The sequence below is a fragment of the Phacochoerus africanus genome, chromosome 5 (assembly GCF_016906955.1).
Source record: "Phacochoerus africanus isolate WHEZ1 chromosome 5, ROS_Pafr_v1, whole genome shotgun sequence".
Taxonomy (NCBI): Eukaryota; Metazoa; Chordata; class Mammalia; order Artiodactyla; family Suidae; genus Phacochoerus; species Phacochoerus africanus.
This window is the reverse complement of record NC_062548.1, coordinates 123,347,514-123,361,034: the sequence shown is the minus strand read 5'-3', so window position 1 is coordinate 123,361,034 and position 13,521 is coordinate 123,347,514. Positions and strand designations below refer to the sequence as shown.

At 47.6% G+C, this 13,521-nt stretch overlaps 1 long non-coding RNA gene across 1 annotated transcript in view; it reads right to left on the bottom strand.

Moving 5' to 3' along the window:
- LOC125128320 (uncharacterized) overlaps window positions 1-13,521 on the bottom strand; it is a 159,843-nt gene that overhangs the window by 104,308 nt on the left and 42,014 nt on the right. The window contains exons 2-3 of the long non-coding RNA XR_007135201.1: window positions 3,076-3,175; window positions 651-840 (exon numbers count right to left, since the gene is read on the bottom strand). This is a non-coding gene — a long non-coding RNA (uncharacterized LOC125128320). The remainder of the gene's footprint in view (window positions 1-650; window positions 841-3,075; window positions 3,176-13,521) is intronic.

The following is a 13,521-nucleotide window of genomic DNA, read 5'->3' as shown; positions in this document are numbered from 1 at the left end:
AGAATAACCAAAGGCCACCACGCTGCTGACATGAAGACAATCCAGCATTAATAAAAGTAGAGTTTCTATTTTAAATAGAGAGACACATGTGGCTTGAACCAGGCTGATCTTGGACATCACTGTTTGCTAATGAATCACCTCAATAACAAAAATGCCAGTCAATGTCACTAAAGATTCAGCAAGTTTATCTTAAAGGATAAGATAACATGGTTTATCTATTCATGAAGATTTCTGATTTATATTTAAAAATAAAGTGTTAAAAATAAAGCCTGACATTTCCACAGGACATTAGAGTTTGCAAAGCTTCTTTCCTCCCATGACCCCTTTTAAAATCCCTTATACCTGCCCACAGGCAGATGAGGCAGGTTCCAAGGTGATGTGCCTGCACCTCAAGCAGGAGGGTAACAGGAGGTAAAATGAGATTCTTCCTAATAACACATTATAGAATGAAATGCTAACCCACCAATGCAGGGCTTACAAAGGAAACATCCCAGAAATCAATATTTGCAATCTTTAGTCCAAAATCCACCCTGAAAAACTGTGAGGTTGAAGAGACCTAAAAGAAAGGATTTCTTTGGCAAGAATGCTAAGCATTACACCACCCCTAAAGACACTTCACAAGGAAAAGAAAGGGATAGCGTCCCTTTTACCTGTGGGAGGCTTCAGGGTTACAGTTTGGAGAACTCGACCTGGGGTCAAAAGGCTGAGACTGCTGCCAGCTCCAAGCTTGGAAAAACCCAGAAGAGGAGGTGGTGATGGGTCCCCCTAAAAGCAGAGGGGGGAGAGAGGCTGCACTGGAAACAGCCTGGGTTCGGGTTTCCCTTGGGTTCCATAAGGACCCTGTAGAAAGATACCAGAATATAGCATGTTATGAAAAATTCTGCCCAAGAATCCTCCTGGGAGCTGGGTGCAAGATAACCCTAAGCAAGGCTAGAGGTTGATGTCTGGAGTCGTAAGCAGCCAATATGAAGGGGCATCAACTGTGTTAATAAACAGCAGTCAATGCCAGTGTGAGTGCTGAGCTACCACCAACCCCAGAAGGCAAACCTGATGACCACAGGCCCCAACAAACTGCACCTTTCCTGCTCCCTAAATCTCTCCCATAAACCTTTTCAGCCCTAGAAGGCCCAGAGCTGACTAGGGACAGGTCCTGGGGGAGAAGAGCAGCACAAGGCCCCAAACAGAGAAGATCACCATAGCCCCGCACCTCCACTTACAGCCTTCCCTGCCTGAGGTATGATGGAGTTGGGGAAGGGGAGAAGCTTCAATGTAAAATGAAATTTAAAGCATCAAAAATTCAAAATATCTAGCAGTGCCCACTGTGGCACAATGGGATTGGAGGCATCTCTGCAGCACTAAAACACGGGTTCGATCCCCGGCCTGGCACAGTGGGCTAAAGGATCCAGTGTTCGACCTGAGGTGCAGGTCGGAACTACAGCTCAGAGATGATCCCTGGCCTAGGAACTCCACATGCCACAGGGTGGCCAAAAAATAAATAATAAAAAATAAATGTAAATAATCTAGTGGCCACCCTGCAAAAGCTTGAATGCCCAGTAACTGTTGATTACACTTCATGGAAGGCCTGAATCTGGGACCATTGGGCTAGGGATGGGCTACCCTATAGTCCATTATGGAGAACAAAATCTGATATGAAAGGAAGAGAAATCAACAGAAAATTGTCCCAACTTTGCTCTTTAGAAGTCTTGATATTATAGAAAAGACAAACCATGTACACGGAACCCTCCTGGGCCAGGACCCTCACCTAAAGGCCAGTCCTTCCCCAGATGCTGACCTGATCCGAGTCACACTTCCTTCTCCCAGATGAAGCGGTAAGGCATGGGTCTGTCTACAAGTGATCAGGTGACCAGCTGCTCAAAGCTCTATGTGCTGAAGAGTCTTCAGACCTCACAGTCATGTGTGAATTTAGAAGATGGAGAAAGGAAACTTGAAGAGTGTGCCTCCCACAGGGGACAGAGTTTATAATGATCTGGAGACAAAGCCAAGAAAGGCAGGATGGGCTTACAACTGCCTCTCTTGATACCCCACCTGATTCTTCCTGAATTTCATAGTCTCCTAACACCTTACATTGCTTCTTTTGAATTCAACCATCATTGATTTTGTGCCTTCTCTACAAGAGGCACTGTTTCTAAAGAAGCGTCTAAGGGGAATCAGATCTCCTCATTCCAGCCTCAGCCCTGGTACTAATATGCCATATTACTCCGTGGGCAAGCCCTTTCTCTCTGCCACTCTCCTTCAGTTTCCTGGATGTAAAGTCAGAGCACTCAGTGAGATGACTGCTAAGACCATCATTGCTCTAACATGTGATACCATGCATGGGACCAGGAAGGACTTAAATGTGGCTAAATTATGTAGAATGAATTAGTTCTTGAATGTGAATAACATTCTCTAATCTGCAGGATTCTTGCACCATTCATTATATAGATGGTTTGTATCTTCTGCACCTTTGATTCTAAGGAATTGGGGATATTAGCCTTACTAAACAAAGGAGGAATCAGACTGAGAGGAGTTAGATGAATGGTCCCAGGTCACACCAGCAGCAGGAGAGCTTGGACCAGAAGCTACGCGTCTTGATTCCCAGTCTGGTCTCCTTTCTTTGCTCACAAATTCTGGTGTTTGCAGTGAGTAACAACACGGCATCTCCTGGGAACTGGTGAGGGTCCCTTCTCACTAACGCCAGGTAATGATATTACACTGATCTTCCTCAGCGTCCCAAAGCCTGGTCTGATGAAGTGGCCTCTTCCCAGAGGGTCTTGTGAACCTCAAATAACCTTCTTTCTAAGTTTCCTTCAGTAACTCTGACCATTTGGAGAGAAAACAAACCTATACACAGAGGAATTTAAGGTGTTATTTTAACTTTGTATACCGTGCATAAAAAGCTGCCCTTACACTTGAATTTTTGAATAGAAGTTGTGGAAAAGAGAAGTTTTGGCACATGTTCTCCAGGTGAAAGCCCCAGGGCCTGAAGTTTAACTCCAGGACAGCAAACAAAGCACCAGAGTAAGCCCTACCCTCCTCCCGCTCCCACACACCCCCCTCCTCTTCATCGTCACTCACCAGCCACCTGTGAGGTTCCAGACTTTCTGCAGGCATCTGAGTTTAAAGCCAGAACTGGGCCCCAACACTCTCCTGTCTTTTCCTATCTTTGTCTTGTTTCCTGAAAGAAGAAAATTTTCACTATATTGTTTAAAGAGAAATAAAAATCAAGAGCATTTCAGTCATTACAAGAGCACAGACCATTCTTATGACATACAGACCCAAAACACACACACACACACACACACACACGAGTGGCCATAAACACAAATTACCAGATAGTTACTCAGGATGTCAGCAACCCCAAACCATCCAGGACACTGTTATTGATCTAACAGAGGAACATTCTCCTGAGAAAGGACTTAAAATAGCAAATGCCCAGTGGCACCAGGCATTTTTCTGGGTGCCTAACCTGCGAAATATAGACCTCAAAAAACTTTATTATACACGATGTTATTCCTCTTTTTAAAACTAGAAAAAGTAAGCTCAGGAATGCTAAGTAACAGTGCCTGGAGGCACACAACTTATAAAAGATGGAGCTAGGATCTGAACTCAGGAATTGATACAAACTCCATGCTCTTTTCTCTGTTTTGTGCAACATCCCCAGTGATAGGTAGCCGTCTAAGATCTGTATAATTCACTCTGATTGGTGTCCTCAAGTCTTCCCCTGCAGAGTATAAAATCAGGAAGCCGCTATGTATGGACAACATCTTCATAGAAGCAACTAAAACACAGGAGACATAAAAAACATAGCTGGCATTGCCGGTTATGTTTTATAATGCATTTTCACATGTGTCATGTCGGTTGATTATCATGACACACTGAAGCAGTTTTAACTGTCCCTGCTTTGCATTTAAGAAATGAAGCACTTGTCCTTATGTTTCCATGTCTGGGCACAAGAGCCAGGGCTCTTTCAATAGTCTCTGAGTGTTTCAGTATATTGCAGTGTGGAATCATCAAGGCTGATCAGGCATGGTCAATCTGTATCAATATCTGCTGCTGACTAAGAACAAGAAAGCAAATGTTCTTTTTTTTTTGGGGGGGGGGCTTTTTAGGGCCGCACCTGCAGCACACGGAAGTTACCAAGCTAGAGGTCAAATCCGAGCTGCATCTGCTGGCCTCACCTCAGCCACAGCAACGCCAGACCCGAGCCACATCCACAATCTACGCCATAGCTCACGGTAATGCCAGATCCTCAACCCACTGAACGAGGCCAGGGATGGAACCCAAATCCTCATGGATACTAATCAGGTTCATTGCTGCTGAGCCATGAGGGGAACTCCCAAAAATGTTTAAAATACAAAAGTTTTTTCCTTTGAGAAGTAATCATCAAATATATGGGGAAAAAAACACTTTGGGCATTCCCTTGTGGTGCAGTGGATTACAAATCCAGTATTATCACTGCAGAAGCTCGGGTTGCTGTTATGGTGTGGGTTTGATCCCCGGCCTGGGAACTTCCACACGCTGCAAGATGTGGCCAAAAAAAAATCACTTTTGAGGAAGAGTTCACTCCTTGATAATGCGTATCTCCCCAAATTTCTTCCCCCCATTCAACGCTGATTTTTTTCACTGAAGTTTTACGTGGATATTTCTACCTACTCCATTCAACATAAAATAACTGGCTAGAACAACATAGAGAGAGAGGAGAATTATACAGCAGCACAAATAAGATCACGTTTCCTAAAGTGTTATTAAGAAAAACTCATTTGGGGACTTCCAAAATGTGTTGTCACAATCAGACCCACTGGTTCTCTACTCAGAATTCTCTTCTACTTTACTTAGTCCTAGAACCTGGACCTCTGGGGTGGGGGGAAGGGAGTCAGCGAGCTACCTAGAAACAAAGGCAGGTCTTCTGAGAGCTTAGACCACCACCCCCAATAACCCTTGGATGGCCTGCAAATGGTACTGATAACATCAGCTCATTCTATCACTAAGCAATCCCCTAAATTTGCCACTGCAGGAAGACCGGGTGTTACTGGCAAGTAAGTGGTCCCCCACAGGGCCGAGGGTGTGCCCTGCTCAACGTCAGACTTTTCAGCTGAGTGGACAATCTGGCGTAACGGTGGGATGCTGGGAGCAGGGATGCTGGACGCCAAAGCTCTCCTGGTCCTGATGGTAACTTCATTTCCCAAACGTTCATAATTAAACAGCTTTTATTGAAGTAATCAGCATGAGCTCCTTAGCTTTGTTTTTGCAACCGGTACCGTGTTTATGGAGCCAAATATTAGAGACTTTGATACTGAATACCTCCTCGGATGTGTTAACGTTGGCAGGGTCTCTAGATTCTGAAGATGCCGGGCTGCCTCAGCACAGCCTCCCTCTAGCCTCCAACTCATCAGCCCCCCGCCCCCAAACCACAAAGCTGCAGTTCTCCTGTAAGACTCACTTACAATCTTTCTCCTGAAAGTCCCAGGGAATGGTGTGCAATTGAAACAGGGTGAAATATGATCTCAAAGTGTCTGTCGGACCAGAAGTTTTCAAAGAAAACATTTCTTAAATCTTATGTTCACTGCTGTTTCAGCAGGCCAATTAGATTGGATGGGACTTGGGTGGGGGTGGGGGGGGAGCTGTCGCCAGTCACTGCAGCAGGAATAGCAAACAAGACTTAAAGCAAATAAACGAGCCCCAAACTGGCATCCCAGGGCCCCTGGCCAATGACCCCCCTCCATTCCCCAGGCAGGATGGCCAGCCCACCCTCTGGGACCCAGCACCAAACTACAGGTTAATCAGATGAGACATTAGTTAGCAGCCTCGATTACTAGAAAGTAATTAATCAGGGAAAGTCTCCAAACAGGAGGAGAACAAATAAACAACAGGCACATGCGGTCCCATTTTGGCTCAAGATAAGGCGGCCATCCAGGTGTCCTGCCGGGGAAGGGCCCATCTATCTTGCTCCGCTCTTCTTAGGAAATGTGGTGACATTTCTCACATCTGCCTAGAAAATGCAAAGCCAAGAGGAATGGGAAGAAGAGGAGGGACTTCTGAAAAACTATTAGAGGAAAGGCTCCGGGGGTGGGAGGGGGCAGGGGGTGCACTTTGCCCTCCCTGTACATCCTTTTCCATCTTTTTCATTATATGTAAACTCGGCCTTATTTCCACATCTTAGAAAAAAAAACAAAAAACAAGTTCTCTGTGGGTTTCCAAACTCCTATTCATTTGGAGAAAACCAGGGGCTCGAGTGGGCATAAGGAGCCCATCGGGCCATTGGGTCATTAGCCCCGGGGACTCTATTCAGCTTCAGAGACTCACAAACTACAAAAGATTCAGACCATCTGAAATTACCGGCTCCTTCTTCAGCATCGATGTGGGATGGGGAAGAGTAGAAAGGATGGGAAGGAAAAGTACTTCATGCAAGTGGAAAGTATCAACCATTGGTCCAGCTTGACCTGACACATTACATCAGATAAGGTCATTTGTTTATGTTGCATCTTTTTCCTTCTGGAGGCACCAAGAAATGTCAGCAACTAGAGAATGCGTGTAATGTAAACACGGCTGTGTTAGCTCAGCTTCAGGGAAAGCACACCCAAACCCAAACCTAAGTCAGAGCTCGGCATCCTCTGCTCAGAGGACAAGCACAATGATTTTAACCTAATGACCCGCTCTTAAACAGCTCTACAGCAAATCACAATTAAATAAATACCACTTAATAGCAGAGATTTGTTTTACAGCTAGATTATTTGTGGGGAGAGAAAGAGAAGGTTGAGTGAGCCACTTAATCTTTAATTAGAAAATGAAGGTAGTTTCCAAATATTGTTACGGAATCAACCTCAAGCTAAATTTACAAAATGTCACAACGAGGAATTCTAGGCATTCTGGCACAAAACAGAGAGGTAAGAAGTGTGGAGGTAGACCAAAGACTGAGGTTGCTTTGGTTTGTCATCTTAAACTAAAGTTGAGTCTAGTGGCCTTTCTCTGGCCCAGTGATCAGGAATACCTGGTCAGAACTGCAGGAACTGGTGGCCTAGACCCTAATGAACAAAATGCAGCCACATGTGTTGCTGTGGGAAACTATGGGACGAGGAATGAGGAGGGCTGGTGTCAAGGCCTGGCTCTGCCGATCTCTTGAGCACCAGGAGGGAATTAGCTGACACGGAGGCGGGAGCGCTAGTCTAACTTGCAGCTGACACTGAGAAATCATGAAAGCTCTTGCGGGATCCCATGACCTGGTCAGCCTTCCCCGAAGAAGGCCCACAGCCAGCTCTGACCCCCCTTCACTCAAGGACCCATCCTCCCTCCCTCCTTCCTCCCTTCTCTGCAAAGTCACACCCTCTTCGCTTTTTCGGTCTCATTATTTATTTCTGGTACTCTAAACAGGTCTGATTTTTTTTCACGTACATGCCAACACAAATATCTTTGAGCAGGTGACCTGGACCAGGCCTTATGGCCTCTGAGGAAGACCAGCCACACTTTCACCTTGCCCCCGTCAGACCCTTACAACCTCACAAAACCGATAATGGTGCCCCTGGGAAGACTGGGGCTTGGTCGAAAACTGAGTCCAGCAAAGCCTTTTCCTCCTAAAGCCTCGAAGGATCCCTAAAAATCTAGACCTTCCAGAAGCAGCTGCAAGTCCACCGACTCTGCTTGTGCCACTGTCAAGATCAAAAAGGGCACTCGTGCTGCTGGGGAGGCCAAAGCCTTCCACGGGGGCCCAGCGCCGCCCAGGAGATGGTGAGCACCCCTCAGAGCACCGCCTCCCCCAAGAGTAGCCACTTAGTCATCCATTGATTTTGTCGAAGCTTCGGAGAGGGCAGAAGTCATGTTTTCTCCATCGAGACCCCTAGAATGAGGCCTGAACACAGAAGCTCATCTGCTCCATGGAACGGGGCAGTTGCCCAGGCCTCTGCTCTCTCCAAAGATGCATAAAAGTGAAATTGAGCCCTCTGATAAAGAAGCTAATAAGGGAGAGACATACATGAATAGATAATTACAATCTTAAATGGAGCCTGTCCTGCTAGATGAGGCTGAAATACAGATCTTTTTTCTGCCATGTCAGATGACCTCCAAGTCCGGGTGGCCTCTAGAAAGCACTCATTAAAGCAAAACCTTAGCAAATGGCTATCTGAACAGGAGGTCAATGTCCAGATCAGAGATGGAAGTCCTAAGTCATGCTGACATGGTCAGACTACCTGGAGGCCCCCCACCAGCAGAAGGACCCTAACAGAGGAGAACATGCTCAGGGGAGGAAGACAAGGCGGTGACCAAACTCGGAGCCATGATGAAGAGGGAACCACAAAAGGACAGCCAAGGAGGGTCCACTGAGCAAAGAGGCCTCGGAAGATCCCCGAGTCTTCTGTGTGGGTGTCAAGGGCAGGCACCCAGCAGTTCACAGGGGGCAGCCCCCGGAGACTGTGCAGGTCACGGTGGTCTGGGTGTGCGGAGCTCCCTGGAGCTGTGCAGGACAGCCCTGCAAAATCACACATGGTCCCCTGTGCTCACCTCCCTGCTCCTGTGCCCCTGGAAAGAGCAGCCTCTTGAAGAACATTCAGTGAGTGAGACCCATTGCCATCTACAGATAGAGCAGTTTGGGGTGAAAAACTGCTGTATAAAAGACGGAGCAGATTTTTAATATTTCAGTTGTTGCTCAAAATGAAAGTTTAGGCAAAAGGTTTTTTATATTCTGAAGAATTTCCATGAAGCAAATTTGTCAAACTATGAGACTAACACCTCTTTGATGCTACACAAGCCGAGGGCAAATGAGTGGCTTTTGGAATTTGGGGAGAATATTCCATTCTTGGAAGAGAAGGTAGAGGCTGGGCTCATGCTCAGAGGTGCCTTAGGGCCCTGGTAAAGAGCTGACCATGGACAGGTGCCGAGGCCTGGCGGGGGGAGCACAAGTGGGCCCGAAAGAGTTAAAGTTCTATTCAGCTCCAGAACATTTCAGCTATTTCTTGTCAAATCAAAATGTTTCCAAATGACTCCCCAGGTCGGTCAGAAAATGCCGAGCACGACCACGTGGGTTTGCTCAGCAGGCAGAGGGGCCTGCAATGCTGTCTGACTGCATTCTGCACACAGTGGAAGTACCCTCTCCCATCCCTCCTAATCTGATCAATCCTTGTCATAAATTCTGCCCAGGCAGTCGGTGAGGCAGCTGCTGGCACAGGAGGAAGGGGAGGGGGCTGCTTTATGAGAGCCAGAGGAGACAGTGGGCCGCCAAGCCCTCTGCAAGAAGCTAGTAAATCAGCTCAGAAGCTCTGTTTGGAAGAGATGCTCCGCCTCCAGTCTCAGGGCCTGAGCACAGGTGAAGGGGAGCAGGAGCAGAGGGGAGGGGCGGAAGGAGAGGAGGAGAGTTCTCGGAGTCACAGCTATGGGATCCTGGGGACAAGGCGATGATGGTGCAGTGAAGCAGGATCCCAGCACTTCTCAGAGCCTCCGGTGTGCCAAGCTTTCAATCAAAAAGCACCAAGCTAGATGCTGGGAACACAGGGCCATCAACAGAGAGGATCCCTGCCAATTAGTAGCTCACTTTCCGGAAGGTTTTCTCCAGCTGCCATAACAAAATACCACACACTGGATGGCTTAAACAATAGAGATTAATTTTCCCACAGTTCTGGAAGCTGGAAGTCTCAGATCAAGATCCTACAGGGGCAGTTTCTTATAAGGGTTCTTATGGAGAGTTGAGCTAAGCTATTCTGTGGAATTGCTGCCTCGGCACCCATGTTGTTTGGCCAAGTGGGCTGCAGGGACCTTAACCTGGCACCAGCCCCTCCTGCAAGCACATGCCCTAGACAGAAGCCTCAGAGTCACAAACAAATGTAAGTTCCCAGCAGGACGGCCCCAACAGCCCTCATGACCTACAGCTCCCCTGCCTCTGGACACATGGCCTGTGCCGTATACACCCCCATGGGGCTCACCCAAACCTCACCCTTTCTGTTTGAATTGACCAGTCAGCCCTAGCCCAGGAATCCCAAAGCACTCCACCATAGATGTAATAAAGATCCATGTCCAAGGTGATCCTACCCCCTCTGTGTCTGCATTCTGCTTTGACCTCCCCATGAGGCCCCTTGAAGTATGCTGGGTACTCCCTCCAGGACCTGCAGGGAATAAACTCTACTTCAGCTTCCCTTGTGGGTAATGAACTGTGTCTCACCATCCAGGACCCTTAACAGAAGTTAATTTAACCAAGTCATAACAGCTCTGGAACAGGGTTGCTGCTGGCTTGCCTTCTTGTTGTGTCCTCACATGGCAGAGAGAAAGGGAGTGAGCTCGCTGGGGTCCCTTCTTATATGGACACTAATCCTCTTGGATCAGGGCCCCAATCTTACAATCTCATTTAAACTTAATTACCTCCATAAAGGCCCTATCTCCAAATACAGTCACATGAAGGCACAGGGATTCCCCATATGAATTTGGGGAGGGACAGAAACATTCGGTCCACAACAGAACTCTAAATAACTCCAGTAGGAGGTGATAAGTGCTATTATAGAACTGAACGAAGCCTTGTGGAGTGACTCATCCAACAGAGGGCCTTTGGGCTGAGGGAGTAATCAAGGAAAATGCCACAGAAGAGGCAGCTGATCTGGCTCATGCAGAATAAGAAAGAATCCACCCACTGGAAAAATAGAGGAGGGAGACCACAGGGGATGTTGGGGAAGAGTCCAAGCCTTAGAGTCAAGCTGTCTGGATTGAAACCCTGCCTCTGACTCTGCTAGTTCTGTGACCCTGTTCAGGCAGGCATTCAAACCTCTCTGAATCTCAGTTTACTCATCTATAAAATGGAAATAAAAGAGTCTGCTTGACAGGGTTGCTGTGGAGGCTAACAAGTGAACTCCTGTGAAGGGGCTTAGCAGACAATGCTGCCTAGTAAGAAGAGATGGCATTTCGGGCAGAACAGGGGTGAGGGCCTGTCAGTCTCAGGAGTCTCAAAAATAGATGATCTGTTTAGGGAAGGGTGAGAAGTTCAATGTGGCAGCTTCACGAACATCAAGGAGAGGACAGGGATGTGGACTGAGTCCAAATTGGAAGTTTATTTAATGATGCAGTAAGGAGTTGAACTTTGTTCTACAAGCTCTATGGAGCCATTGGAGGGCTTGGTGCAAAAAAAGTGACATGAAGGAGTTCTCCTGTGACACAGTCGGTTAAGGATGTGGTAACGTCACTCTAGAGGTTCAGGTGGCTGCTATGGTGCGGGTTCAGTCCCTGGCCCTGGGACTTCCACATGCTGTGGGTGTAGCCAATAAAATAAAACAAAAAAGTGACATGAAGAGGTAGATTTTAGGAAGATCACGCTACCATCCATGTGAAGCAGGAGCTAAAGAGAGGAGAGCAGGGCCAAGGAACAAGGCTGGGGTACCCAAGATGGCAGCCGAGAATGGTCCCAATAACCATTCCACCTGGCGGGTAAATCCCTCTCCACCTCAAAGAACATCAGCTGAACTTCCACAACACGCAAGGCCCGGGCCAAGGGCTGCAGTCGAGACCCTGGCCCCAAAGCCCACTCTACTCAGTATTCAGGACATCCACAGCCTTTCCCCAGAACTTCCTAGTTGGCATGCCGGGCTCCAGCCACACAGACTGAAGGGGCTTTCCTGAACTCAAACTATTTATTCCCACCATGCCCTTGTTCCTGTTGTGGGAACCTTCATGCCTGGTTGGAATGGCTCCTTTTCCAATGCTTTCACTAGCACTGTGTGACCCAAGGCAGATCACTTACTCTGTCTGCACATCCGTACCTTCATAGGTGTCATTTAGATGGTGATAATACTTGCAGGCACATTGAAAAGAGTAATGAAAGCATTTAGCACCAAATCTGGCATATTTGCTGCCACTTTCCCGCAAGACTCCCAAAGTCCTCTCTGAGGACGTCTTTTCTCACCACTGGCCTCTCCAGCCTGTCCCCTCTCTCTGCTCTCAGAAACTGACAGACATTATAGTCTCTTGGGCACTTTTCTTCACCCCAAACCACTCCCTGGTGGAGAGGTCCCACAAGGTCCTTATATTTCGCATCTGTGGGTCCCCTCAGCGCTGAGCATGTGAGATTGTGTACAGATCGGATGGGGCAGAGATCTGCACAAAGTGAGGCTCCGCAGGGTAAAGGGTACAGTGCCGGGACCCACCCACCCAACACGCCATGTCGCTACTTTCTGAGTGAGTTTTCTTCCCTGATGATGGAAGCCTGATAAGAACATGGCCACACACACATGGCCGGGCCCACCCCAAACCAGGAACTACGACCATTAGAGTCACTGTTAAGAATATTGCTGGAAACAAGGAGAAAATCATGCAAGGGCAACGAGAGGCGAAATTGAAAGAAGTTTGAAAGTCCTGAAATGAAGACAGAGTGAGGGAGGAGAATACAATATTGGAGCCTGGGAGCCCATGGCAAGTGAACATTCTGAGAAACCAGAAATTATTGGTGATCCTAGAGATTATAGGTATTGAACATCTATCAAACGCCAACTCGCTGAGCTAAGCAATACGTGGATTATCTAATTTACTTTTTCTTACAAAAACCCAAAGAGTGGGCACTACCCTTAGTCCCACTAGAAGAAAGTGAGTCACAGAATGGTTGAATATTGCCTATGGCCCCCCAGTTCCTTACAATAAACCCTCACTCTGTCCCCTGTGCCACCAGGTTGAAGTAACGTGGGTGGATCTCATCTCTCTGTGAGTACTGGGGCACAAAGTACTGTGTAGACAAGGACTGAACACAAGACATGGAAAATGTGTGAAAAGGAGGAGATAGGAAAAACATCCCCCAAACAGGGCGCAGACCAGCCCTAGTCAAGAGTGGCTGCCTAGACTCCCAGCTTGTTGCAAACTCACACGCCCCCAGGCCCTGAGGGTTTGTGTCACGCCATGACAATACGCTGTTAACAGCTCTAATGACTTTGTACACTTGGTGCCTTTTCTTCCCAGCCAGCTCATGAGCTCCCTGAAAACAGAGATCCTGCCTGCTCCCGCTGTTTGTCCTCTGGCAAATGAGGGTGTCCTCACCATTTTCAGAGATCAGCCCCTGGCTCTGCTCAAAGTCCCAGTGCTCCCACCCATGTACACAGAACCCCCAGGGCTCTCCAAAGGCATCGAGCCCTTAGGTGAAATCTGAGAACCACCAGCAGCATTAAATAAATCCCTGCCCCGGGGGGCAAACACTTCCCTTTTCCTCTTCCCCTGTACAAGCAACCTTCTCCAACTCAATCTCTCTCTATTGGGGTCTTTGTTTTGTTTATTCCACTCAGTTCAAGCCAGAGGCAAACGAGAAAATGCACAAGGAACCACCTAGCACAGTGCATGGCATGCTCTCAGGAACTCTGTTTCCTCCAATACTGCTTAATTGGAAGGGTGCAAACTTTTTGTGTTTTAAAGGGCCCCCAAAATGACTGGGAAGTGGGTGGTAGGTCCCATTGCCAAGAAGCCTGCTTTTCAGCCCATGTGCAGACTTGCTATGTGAGCAAGAACAACACGACCTTCGGGCTCTCACCTCTGGGACTCCCAGATGGCTCCTCAGAGAGTAAGGAGCAGAGAGCTGAA